We start from the raw sequence: 13,554 nt of genomic DNA on the forward strand, positions 1-13,554 counted from the left end.
GTGAAGATTGCTATTATTAAAAAGACAAGTGATAACACGTGTTGGTGAGGGTGTGGCGAAAAGAGAACCCTTGTACACTGCTGGTGGGAATGTAAATTGGTACAGCCCAATAGAAAACAGTATGAAGTTTCTATAAAAAATTAAAAATGGAACCATCACATGATTCAGCAATCTCACTTCTGGGATCCATTTCCAATGGAAATGAAATCGGTATCTCAAAGAGACATCTGCACCTCCATGTTTACTGCAGCACTATTTACAATAGCCAAGATATAGAAACCACTGGTGTCCATTGATGGATGAGTAGATAAAGAAAATATGATCTATGTGTGTATGTACCTACATATATATAGTGGAATATTATTCAGCCATAAATAAGACAGAAATCCTGCCATTCAACAGCAGAGATGTTACTTGAAATAAGCTAGTTATAGAAGGACAAATACAGTATGAACTCACGTATATGTGGAATCTAAAAAGGTGAACTCAGAGAAGCAAAGAGTGAACAGTGATTGCCAGAGACTGAGGTGGGGGTGGGGGGGATGGGGAGATGTTGGTCAAAGGGTACAAACTTCCTGCTATAAGATGAATAAATTCTGGGGCTGTGATGTACAGTATGGTGACTATAGTTGATAGTACTGTGTAATACACTTGAAGTTTGCAAAGAGAATAGATCTTAAGTGTCCTCACGACACACACCTGGGAACACACACACACACATACATATGCATACACACAATACAATACAATAGTATGTGTGAGATGATTGATGTCTTCATTAATTTGATTTTGGTAATCATTTCACAGTGTATATGTTTATCAAATCATCATGTTGTAAACCTTAAATATATACAACTTTTATTTGTTGATTGTAGCCCAATAAACCTGGAGGGGAAGAAAATCATTAGAGTAGTAAACCTCTTAAATTTGTATGTACATATTTATGTGTCTATGATGAGGTAGAAGGAGGATCACAGAGAAGCTCTGTCACTGTATTAGCTATTTAAAGGGGTACAACACCGCTTCCCCAATTGAGAACTAATATGTTATAGGTTTCCTGACTGAGAGCCAAAATTACTGTTTTCAAGGAAAAAAGGCACAAAGAAGGGAAATTAAGTGCCACCTGTCAACTAGGTGGAGTAGCATGGGTCCTGCTCTGCCAGTAGCAGCTCTGCAATGGCATCACTTCACCAGCATCAGGGATCCTGCCATAAACAAATCCCTGAGATTGGAAGTGTATGAGGTTTTCTGTCAGCAAGCTGTCCCAACCTAGCCTCTGCTTCAGAGAGCAGCTCCATTGTTTGGTGCCATGCTAGCCTATCTACTGAGGGGAGGATCCCCAAGCTAGCTGTTCATCAGCCCTAGTTCTTCCTCAGCTCCTCTCTAGGCTTTTATAAGTCTACCTTACCTGGGCTGCTTACCTTCCAAAGGTGACTTGGTTTCTGTCATCATCTATTTTCTATGCATATTTACAGACAAACAGATCAACAATAATTCTGGCTGCTAGACACAAGTGGATAACCCTAACTTGTTAGTATTTGTTAATCTGGGAGTGGGAGGGGATGACATAAAATAGTAAAATTGTCCAGTAATAACCATAACAAAAATAGCTAACATTGATTGATTTCTCCCATTTTCCTAGGTAGGAAGTGCTTTTATAACCAGTCACTTAGGGTTGCCATGTATGGTTGTGAAGGTTGGGCACTGCACAGGAGCTAATCTAAGTGAGTACCACTCATATCAATGGGCACTGTATATTTGCATCTTTATGACAATATTTTTTCCTAGAAGATGGCAGAAAAGTGTATTGTTCAAACATGTTAATACATTATCACCATTTTTTTCAGATGAAAATAAGGTGTCTTGAGAAAAGAGTGACTTTTTCTGGCTTACTTAAAGGTACTGTATGGATGACAGAAAGCCCTGTATCTCACTGAATTTTCATAGCCATTTTATAAGCCAGGTGCATTTAGTATGCTTAGTGAGAAAATTGAGATACAAAGAGGTTAAGCAATTTTCCCAGGCCTGGTAAGTGGCAGATCTGGGATTCAAACTCAAGCTGTCATTCCAGACCCCACATATGCAAAGTGCTATTTCTACAGCCCTTGATGTTTTATAACACTTTTCTGCAGCCATCATGTCTTTGTGTTCACACACTGATCCCTCGGCATTTTGGGTAGATTCACTTTAACAAACTCATCTTCTTAGATGAGGAAATAAAATCTGGATCAGTGTATTCACATCCTGATACCTCTGTGTCTTGGGATGGGGTCATTTTAACAAAGTCATCTTATAGATGAGGAAATGAAATCTATTGTGTCTGTCATGCCGAGTTACACATGATGGACAGAACCAGGATTTAAAACCTGTTCCTCAACCCTCCATGACCGCATCTTCACTCTGACAGCCATGTTTATGATTCACCATCATGAACCAGAGCAACAAAACCCTTCTTCCAAATTCCTCCTGCTCCAGTCAACCTCTGAGAGGAATGTCCATTTCTACATGGCCAGAGAGGCTCCCAGGAAACATTCACAGCTCCCTGGAGCAGAAAGCAAAGATATTTTCTGCCCTTTGTTGAACTTAGGAGGTCTCAGTCCTATAGCCTCGGGCCTTGGACTGGTAGTGTGTAATAGTACATCCAGCAAGGCTAGTCAAAGGTTGAGGGCCAGACGCTATCAGTAAAGGTTAAGGGAATAGGACAGTTTATACTAGAGACAACCTGGTCATCTGATAAAGGCTCCTACATACAAGTGCAACATCTTTGATCTCTGTAACCCTTGTCCAGTGCCCACTTGTCAACTGAAGGAAGGCTGAAGCCTGGAGGGAAAATGTAGGTTTCTAATACAGGTATTTGGCTGCTTTATCTCATTTGAGGCATGCTAAGAGAGAACAGGCTGCAAACAACAGATAGCAGGATTAAATCATTTATTCATGTATTCATCCCCTCCACAAACCTCTACTAAGGGTCTACTAGGTATGAGGTGCTGTGCTAAGCATTTAAAAAGATTTCTTGCAGTTGGTGAGCGTGAGGAGGTTAGCAAAACAATAGAACAGGTGCTTATTTGGAGGATCTATTCAGGTTAACAGTGGGCCCACCTACAAGCATTTCCTTTGACATAGTGAGCCCTTTAAGTCCCTTGGTTATATCATTAGTACACAGCCGGGTGACCGTCTGTGAAATGCTCTTGGCCTTTCCCGTTCCTGTGCCTTCTGTTACTCAGCTTCAGCCCTTTCCACATGCCTGTTGGCACCTTTACTTGTGATAATCGCACTTATTTTCAAATTCCAGTCCATTTACTCTGGAGTCTTTCCCAACTACCATAGTCCAAAGCCACCTCTGCCTTCTCATAACACATTGCGTGGCAGCATTCCTGGGGCACTGAAAACATCTGGTAGAAAATCTCTCCTGGAGAACTGTAACAAGATGCTCAGGACTGTCCTGATTTTCTAGAATTCAGAAAATAATGTTCTTTCAGAACATTCCATGAAATATAATTCAAGCATTGAAGGAGTAGCTGTATCCTTAAATGTTCAATAAATCCAGAACTAAAGTCATTTATAAATCAGCTGACTTCTTTGCAGGGCCACTTTTTTTGGTTGTCTGTTTTTGTTTTTGAGATGGAGTCTCACTTTGTCACCCAGGCTGGAGTGCAGTGGCGCAGTCTCAGCTCACTGCAACCTCCACCTCCCGGTTCAAGAGATTCTCCTGCCTCAGCCTCCGGCATAGCTGGGACTACAGACATGCATTGCGCCACCACACCTGGCTTAGTTTTGTACTTTTAATAGAGATGGGGTTTCACCATGTTGGCCAGGCTGGTCTTGAACTCCCAACTTCAGGTGATCTATCTGCCTTGGCCTCCAAAGAGTTGGAATTACAGGCATGAGCCACTGCGCCTGGCCTCAGGGCCACTTTTTTTACATTTTTTTTTTCTTTTTTTGAGATGGAGTTTCTCTCTTGTCACTTTTAAGAAAAGAAATAAAATTTTTAAGACTGCACATGAGATTTTGCCTATAAAAGAGTGGGTGAAGACAAAAATGTGCTAAATGGCTGGCTAGACTTTCTGACAGCTTGAGGCATGTGTGCTTGAATGAAATGGCCCACACTATGAACAAAGAATACACTGGAATGTTCCAAACCCTCTATCGTTAAGTATGTGTGTCAAAGTTGTTCCATACAACTTATTTTATGTTTCTCTCTCTTTTGCCTGTAGATCCCATTACCTCCACAACAGCATAGGCCATGGAGAGAACAGGGGCACTAGCCTCAGGCGTAAGATGCAAATCAAACTGACACTTAGGATAGGGTAGTTACCTATCTTTATCCAGAATTTAACAAGGGGTCTGAGAGAGTCCATGGGATTACAAGACTTCCTTTACTTTTCTCTGATTGTACAGCTGTGCTTTCCCCCCATAAGACAATTTCTCTGAACCTAGGCTTTGGGCACAGCAGTGGTCTCCTCATTCTCATTTGCTGCCTACCATGGAAACTTCCACTTGAGCACGGAAGGAGTAAATAAAGCCAGGAAATATTCTGTAAGTGTTCACAAAGAAAGTAATGGCTGGGTCTCAAAATACTCCACCTTTTCCCTGAAACCCCTAAAGTCCAATCTATATTAACAAGGAAAACAGAAAAGAAAGGCTCCAGCAGTCACACTGGCCACAGAGGCAGGCTAAGCGGAACGCTTACCTTCGCCCCGTCCCTCCACCTCCCGATTTACTCGTTTGTCCAGTGGTTCTAGCAAGGAAGACTCAAGCCAACAGAATCCTAGTATCTCTCATTGTTGGAACAGCTAGGGTCAAGGGCTCAAAAAATGGGGATTCATGGAGACAAGGACCATTGAAAACAAACTTCAGGCCCTTGGGTGCAAGGACCAGTTATAGGAATGAGGCTGGCGCACCTGGAGCACTTTAATTCCCTTGAATGTTTGTCCTGGGGGTGCCCCCGGGACCCTTGAAAGCATGTGTATAGCTTCAAGCCCATTCTCATCAGGATAACACTTGCCTTTTATGAGACAGGCTGATGTGCTGGGAAAAGCATGGACTTTGAAATCAGGCAGTTTGGAGATCAACTCCATGTGCCCTTGAGTAGGTAGGAGTCTATGGCAAAGGTGTCCAATATTCCTGAGTCTCTGTTTTCTCATCTGTAAAACGGAGGTGGTAACTCTCCCTCAGCAGGTTGTCAGGGAGATTAAATAAGATATTATATAGGAACGTGCCTGGTGTATGGCTCACCTGAAAAAAACATTACAATTATATTAAAAGAGGCATTCACCGGGCACACAAATTTTGAGGAGTAAACTGGCACGTGAGAGCCAGATGCTGAAACGGTAAGTTCAGGCCAACCCCAACACCACCCCACATCTGCTTTCTGTCTCTGAAGCTAAGATTTCCCTTCACTGAAGTTGTCCCAAGCTGGGCGCAGCCTGAGTGTGGACGTGAATCTGCTCTGCATGCAGTTGCAAGGAAAAGATTATTTTGTCTGTTTTTACTTTTTCTTCTGCACATCCACTCCCCAAGGAAGTTCTTCATGTATGGAGGGCATAAAACCCTCCGTAAAATGAGTTCAGAAAGTAGTCCAAGTCTCTCAGTCTCCTGTTACAGCTGCTGCTGTTGTTTTTCCTTGTTTCTTTTGCTAGGAATACATTACGAGAATGGTAAATGGCAGGGTTAAAGAATCTCTCATGTGATGAAATATGCTGTATAGGAAAAATTCTCCTAAGTTGAAGTCATTTAGAAAACAGCTGCAATTGCTGCTTTGCTGAAATACATCTGCACCTGAGATTCTTGTGATGAGATTCATCTTGTGATGTCCACAGAAGAAATGTAACAGGGCAGGCCCCTTTCTGTACTTGAGACCTGCTCAGCGCCCGAAGCCAGATTTTCTTTATTGTTTAGTAAGCTCTTTTAATGAAATGTACTACTCTTATTATAGAGGACTCAAAATAAGATCTAAATCACAAACCAATAAAAGAAAATTATTGGGTTGGGTATCTAAAGTTACTACCTAGAGGCTACTCCAGTGTGGTATTTATAAATCTCTAAACAGTTAAGTATAATTGTCTTTCTGGTTTTTGGGACGGAAGCCAAGAGCAGTTTCAGTTACAACGGAAGAAAAATATTTTAGCGCTGAGCTTTGTTCGTTCAGTGGGTATAAAGAGAAATGGCTTCTCCCCCACCGCCATTTCAGAATTGAGAGAGAATATTGTGGTAATGAAATGTTATATGGGAGCAGCTGAAAAAATGCTTCTCTGATTTCAAGGAGGGGGAATGTATGTGAGGATATATGTATAGGTGTGTCTGCAAGAAAGCGTGAGCCACCTGGGGGGGGCGGGAAAGCCAGGCTTATAGAAGTGGGAGAAGGCAGAGCACTGAGAAAAAAAGGCAAGTGTGGAAGGGTGGCATGGAAGTTGAAGATGGGGTGGTCTGTCCAATTAATGGAAAAGCCAGATGTGCAGCTGCTCACCCCAATGCCATCTGCTCCCCGTCTTTAAACACAAAGACAGTCCTGTTCAGGAAGGACATGAACACTTCCAGTAAAAGACCCATGACCCCAATCCTGCCAAACACCATAGCTCTTCCTTTGGAGTTACAGTGCAGATCATATAAAACACAGATCCCTGTGTAATAAAAATCAAGAACATGCTGGATACCCTTAGTTGTAGAGGACCACAGAACTCATCTCTACCAATCTCCCTCCTGTCACAAAGAGCATGTCAGTAACTCTCCTTTGGCAAAGGGACAGTCAGGGATAGGAGGCTCACTGCCTTTTCAGGCAATCCATTCTATTACAGAAATGTCTTCCTTATGTTGGGCTAAAATCCTGTCCTCCTTAATTATTAACCATTGGCCCTGGGTTTTGTCCAATGGAGCAGAAGATTAAATGGCCCTTTAAGCTGCTGGGCTTATTCTCTTAACCACTTGGCAAGTGACGTGTTGTCCAGGCACTACCCCATTCTGATTGTCCTCTTTACAACATTCTTTTATTTCTCAAATTTCTCCTTCAAATCTTCATAGCTCTTGACACATTCCCTCCTATCCCAACATGGATGAAACAATCACTGCTCAAAAGAAATGGAGCTTTTATCACCAAGGTTTATCTTGTTTGTCTTTACTGATCATTTGAAAATTAACATGCAGAGGTCCTCAATGCATTGTATCCTGTGAATTGGATCCTGGAGTTCCACTTTAGGAAGATCCTTTTAGTTCTGCTTTTTGCCATCCAGTAATTTAGAGATCCTAATCCACCTTGTCTCACACAAAGATAAAGGAGAAATAGCATTTTCTTCTCTGGAACAGTAAAAGACATCTCAGACTTTAGGATAGGGAAGGTGTACCCTATGCCCCCAATTAATGCTATCTCTCCAAGGACGGCTGCCATACTTCCAAAGAAAAATGTCGTTCCCTACTTCAGGCTCTTAACCTTTGCTGAAATGCAGAAAAAGGAGAGTGCCCGCTTATATGTGGATGTTCATTTAGTGTAACTATAGCTTCAGGTCAGGGAGGGCGGGAGGGAAGCCGTGTGTGTGTGTGTGTGTGTGTGCATCTATAAAAAGGCACAGAATATGGAAAAAAGGCAAGAGGAACGAGGCAGAGGATATATGTCCTGGGTTTGACATCTTGGCTCCTCCCTCTCCTGGGACGTTTGAGACAGGCTCAGCTTTCGGTTCTCTGGCTTCTACCAAAGGTTCCATCTACCCTCTTTCTAAGATGGTCCTTATACTTCTGTCCTGCAATTCTCTTGCCTCTCTCCCTCTCCCTGAGGATCTCCTTTGCTCCTAGAGCATGAACAATGGGCCAGATCTCTAGAAGCAAACTTTTCCTGAATTAAGGACTTCATTTCCACCCTTCAGCTTTTCATGCCCATCTGGACTTTCCACTAAGTTCCCATGGAAATAAACCATGACTAAAACCCAATCCTCCCAACACTGCTTCCTCCTGCAGCCTGTCCCTCCCCTCTACCATCTCTGACCCATGGGAGGAAGCACACATCCATACAGACTGTTTTCTATCTACAGTGACAACTGCTAGAACCTCCCATTCTTCTTCCAGTCCAAGGTTCAGGCTGCCATCTGGATAGCCACTGTTCCTAACCAGAGTCCCTGCATTCTCTTCTTTTCCATCCCAAACAATGCTTCATGGGGCCACCGGATCCATCTTCCTAAAGCTCAGGTCCAATCCCATCACTCTCTTGCTTTGAAACCTTCTGTAGCTCCCCAGTGCCTATTGAATTATTTATAGCCTCCTAACTCATAAACACATAAAAAATTATTTATAGCTTCCTAACTCAAGAAAGAAAAGAAATTCCTCAATGCCTAACCCACATTTCAGCCTCATCTCTCCCTGCTGCCTTACATGTACCCTGTATTGGAGACAAATTGTACTTGTCCCTGTCCCTCTAACACATCCCCAGGGACCTCCCCCCTCTCTTCCATTCACTCTGACTCAAGCCAGCTCGCTTTGCCTCTACCTGTTATCTTTTCCAAGCATGGACTTAATTAGCCTTTTCTCATAAATCTTTGATGACTCCCCCAAATGCAAACCCTTCGCAAGACAAGTCTACTCTCTAAGACTCCACCATCCAATATGGTAGCCACTGGTTATGTGTCACTTTACATTTTTATATTTGTTAAAATTAAATACAAGGAAAAATTTAATTCCTAAACACATTTCAAGTGCTCCATGGACACATGTATTCAAGTCATCCATAGACGCTACCCCTGCTTGAAAGCCTTCTCAATTCCTCGAAATACATAAACCGGGAAGCCCTTTGTATTCCCCAATTTCTAGCCTCATGCTTGTCTCCTTGTGCTGTCACTGTTTATGGGGATACCTCCTCCAGTCACCTGAGTCCTGCAAGCATTGTGAGTGGCTGAATCCAAGCAACCTTTGGTTCTGGGCCTTTAGAGAGCCTGATGCACGAAGAACAGCCATTTGTTCCTTTTTCTCTTCCTTAGGAGTTACCCTTCCTGGAAGGTTAAGCAGAAAAAAACTACAAGATCCTCATTTCCAAATGATATGACAGCAGAATGGGAAATGCCATTGCATGCTCCCTCTTTTCAGGTATGAATGGAAGCAGCTTTGAGAGTGGACCCTGCCTCCCTCTGCTCACCCTTTCTTCCAAGATCAGACTCAGTTCTTGTCTTTTCGAACCACAGGGAAACAGTCTGGCAAGAGCCACCGTTGTACCAACTGATTTAAATTGAAATGTTTTCCCCAGATAAATGCGTACTAAATAATACACCAGCTCTCCAGCCAAAGGGAAGTGACAGGCACTCTGTAAATAAAGGCACTTAGTTGCTGGTAAAGAGCTGTAAAGTGGTTCTGAGCTGATGTTTGCTGACCAGCAAGAAGCAGCTTCATCTGCTTTATGTAATTGTCACTGCAGTTTTGCCTGCTGTATATTAAAACTGCATCTCATAGACCCGACTGTCACATCGGATATACCATCCAGCTTGGGGTATGCCACCTTCTTCTGTAATTGTTTTTGACAACAACCCATCACATCTTGGATCTTTTCAGAAAGTGCCTGGTCCAGAATCCCTAGGCTGGGTCAGTTCTGACACCATGTGGGCTAGAAAAGTGACATCAAAAGGGAATGTGAAAAGATAACAGAAGAGAAAAGAGAGGCTTTGTTAAGTCTAGGAGCCCTGGTAACATGCAGTGGCAGCTGTCCAAGGAAGGCTCTACTTTCTCAATGTGAGGGCACATTTTTCATGTTAAATTACATCATGTTAGGAAATCTTTCCATAAAGTTGCATGCATATTCTGACTCAAGAGCATGACATTTGTCCTGAGTCCACATTTCTACCCAGCTAGGTTCTAGAGACATGGAAACATAGTTATCCAAACAAAGCGTAGCATGGGGTTCCATAAAGGACCACAGAATACATAAGAATGAAAGCAAGGGTGTCAGTGGCCAAAAGTCTATGCATTTATCACTCAGAGGAAGTTAGATTTGTTTCCCAAAATGGTAAGCGTAACATGAAATTCCCAGCACATTGGGAGGCCAAGGCGAGTGGATCACCTGAGGTCAGGAGTTTGAGACCAGCCTGGCCAACAGAGTGAAAGCTTGTCTCCACTAAAAATACAAAAATTAGCTAGCGTGGTGGTGCACACCTGTAATCCCAGCTACTCGGGAGGCTGAGGCAGGACAATCACTTGAACCTGAGAGGTGGAGGTTGCAGTGATCTGAGATCATGCCATCGCATTCCAGCCTGGGCAACAGAGTGAGACTCCATAAAAAAAAAAAAAAAAAAAAAAAAAAAAAAAGAAAGAAAGAAAGAAGAGTAACATGAAATCTTTTTGTTCCTCTTAATTCCTATCCCCTTGGAGCTTCATCATGCCAAATACCCTGATGAAGAATGACAAACGTATCTCAGGCCAGTAGGCACTCCAGTTAGTCAAAAGGGTCGCAGTTACAGAGAGGCAGGGAAACTCAGCTCACAGACTCAGTTCACAGGCTGGGAGGAGCCCAAGGAGCAAGGTGCTGGAACTGTAGCCAGAGAAGTGAGCACTGGGGAAGGAGTGACTTCTCTGTGTTGATGGCTTCCAGTGGACCACTGCCTTTGCAAGGCTAATGTGTCACCAGAGAACAGTATCCAAAAATGAGAGGAGCAGACAGACAAGAAACCAATGGAACATAAGGGCTTGGTGGGCCTAGAGCTTTGACACACTTTCCTAGGGAGCAGAACAGACTGCTGGCTAGTGAGAGACAGATGCTCTCTTCCACTGCTGACCAGGGGTCTATGAGAATCACTGCTAAGCATAGAAACACATCCTCTGCCTTCTTCTGTTATGTGTGCAGTCTTAGTCCATTTGGGCCACTGTAATGAACACCATAAACTGGGTGACTGATAGACAACGGAAATTTATTTCCCACAATGCTGGAGGATGGAAAGTCTAAGATCAAAGCCCTGGAACATTCAGTCTGTGGTGAGGACTTTCTCACAGTGTCCTCACATGACTAAAGGGGTGAGGGGTCTTTCTCAGGTATCTTTTATTTTATTTATTTATTTTTTTAGATGGAGTCTTGCTCTGTTGCCCAGGCTGGAGTGCAGTGGCGTGAGCTCAACTCACTGCAACCTTTGCCTCCTGGGTTCAAGTGATTCTCCTGCGTCAGCCTTCTGAGTAGCTGGGATTACAGGTGCCTGCCACCACACCCAGCTAATTTTTTTGTATTTTTAGTAGAGATGGGGTTTTGCCACGTTGGCCAAGTGGTCTCAAACTCCTGACCTCAGGTGATCCACCTGCCTTGGCCTCCCAAGGCATGAGCCACCATGCCCGGCCTCAGGCTTCTTTTATAAGACACCAGTCCCATTCATGAGGGCTCCACCCTCACCACCTAAACACCTCCCAAAGGCCCCACCACCTAATACCGTCACTTTAAGGATTAGGATTTCAGTGTATGCATTTGGCAGGGAATGGGTAGAGGGGACAAAAACATTCAGACCATAGCTGTGTGCATGTGTGTGTACAAAAGAAAGAGTGCCTTTTGTTTTTTAATTTAGAGGAGAAATGAGCTCTCTTTCTTTTTCCTCCATATCTCCTGCCAAAACCTATTTTTCTTGCTTACCTTTTGCTAAAAAAAAATAAAGAAGGCTTTGAGCAGTGGGGAGTGAAAGAATTGTTACCAGTTTGGCCTTTACATGGGATCAAAGAGGTTGGGATAAGGTTTAAGAGAGCTGGAAGGAACACCTACATCAGATGCATGTGTAACTAAATTACCCACTGAGATTCTAATCTATGGCCCTGGAAAATCGTGATGATTGAGTTAGGAGGAAATAGGCATGTTGGGGAAAAGGAGTGTTTTCCTGCCTCCTCCTGCTGGCTTCTGTCACTACTTAAAGGGAGAATCACTGCTTCTACTTTTTTCCATTCCCCTTGATGGTTCACTGCTCCCCAGGAAAGGAGCATCTAACAAGGGTTAGTCACATCCTGTTCATGTGAAGGTTTACTATGCTTTAAAGGGGTACATTTGAGTTGCCTGGGGATCTTGTTGGAATGCAGATTCTGATCTAGCAGATCTGGGGTGAGCCATGAGATTCTACAGTTTTCACAGGCTTCCCCAATAGATACCTGTACTGGCACAGGGCAGAGAGAACACATATTGAGGGTCAAGGGCTTAAAGGCAGGAACCAAATGCCAGCTTGCCTCTTTTTCCTCCTAGAAGGTCAGCTTACTGTCTTCTCATTTCCTTTCTCACCTGTGCTGCCTGGGCAGGAGGGGGGCTCTGCCTTTGCAGGATGCAGCTGGGAGTAAGAGTGCAGGGCCTCTCTTAGGCCTTGACATGTTGTTCTGTCCTGTGGGCACAGCTGAGCAGGTGGATACCAAGATCGAGATTTGGGTGTGGTAGGGAGGATGGTAGTGTGGAGAGGTCAAAATTAGGCTTCAGGCTGTATTGGGGTGATGTCAGAAGGACAGAAACCACTTCACATCCAACACAAAAGTAGAAGATTCCCTTAAGCTTGACCAGAAGGTGCTGTGAAACTCAAGACTCCCAGAGACGCCCCAACCCCTCTCTCAGTTCCCAGCAGTGAAGATACTTGCTCTCAGAAAGCCCCTCTGAGAGATGATTTGAACCTGGGTGTGCTAAGGTCTGGCTCCAGCTGCCTCCAAAGAATCAAAGTCTCTCTTTCTCCTCCACTTTCCAAATCTCATCCCAATGCCCCTCTCCCACCAGCTGACTCTAGCCGAGAGCCATGCAGGGAAGAGGATTCTAGGAATGATTGCTCCTGGATTTTCTGCAATGCTAAGCAAATGGTAGAAGGTGGTGGTGGTGATGTCAAGTTGACAAAAGATAATGTAGCTCACTGATCTAGGATGCGTGATCCAGCTGAGCTTCTAGAAAGCCTGGCATGACGTAGAGGAGGTCAGACACTTGCCCAGCTATCAATAAGGTGGTGCTTCATATGTCAGTAGCCATAGCGCTCAAGGACTGTGCTCCTACAGCCTTCCATCCTGGACTGATGGGATTCAGGTCCTCATCAGGCAGCCCATGCCACCCGCTGGTAGCCCTTATGTAACAACGATCCTCCAGTTTATGGCAAGACTACATGGAGGTGTCACTCAAAGGAAAATGCTCTGCATCCTATCCTGCCAGATGCTGATTACGGAGGTCGTTTGTTATGAAGGTTTTGCTGCGTTTCCTTTCTGAGACTCCTAGACATCTTTACTTGTAACCCCCCTGCCCAGGATCCCAAAACAAATGACAGGAAAGACTGGGGCCAGAGTAGGAAGGCAGACTTGTGTCACTTAAGGTTGCTTTGCCTCCTATAGGAAAATGTGTGGTCTGACAAGTGTCACCTCTTGCTAAATGACTTTTAGTGTCCATAGAGTTGCCACTCTCTGGAGAGCACCATTCTTTGGTCAGCAGAGTCCTAGAGGCAGCTCTAACAATGGCAAAGTTTAACACTCCCATCCCAGCTCAATGGCAAAAATACATACTGGAAGGAAACAGTCAGAATTGTGCAGCCAGCATATTTTCAGTGCTCTGACATTCAGCTGACACTGCTCATGAAGACACTCTTTGGGAAAGCGGAGGGGGTGGCCATT

The 13,554-nt window shown here is 43.9% G+C and overlaps 1 protein-coding gene across 29 annotated transcripts in view; it reads right to left on the minus strand.

The window, feature by feature from the left end:
* The window catches only part of KCNMA1 (potassium calcium-activated channel subfamily M alpha 1), a 768,447-nt gene that overhangs the window by 59,284 nt on the left and 695,609 nt on the right, over window positions 1-13,554 (minus strand). The gene's annotated exons all lie outside the window — the stretch shown is intronic.

The sequence above is a fragment of the Cebus imitator genome, unplaced genomic scaffold, assembly GCF_001604975.1.
Source record: "Cebus imitator isolate Cc_AM_T3 unplaced genomic scaffold, Cebus_imitator-1.0 Scaffold11, whole genome shotgun sequence".
In the NCBI taxonomy this organism is placed as follows: Eukaryota; Metazoa; Chordata; class Mammalia; order Primates; family Cebidae; genus Cebus; species Cebus imitator.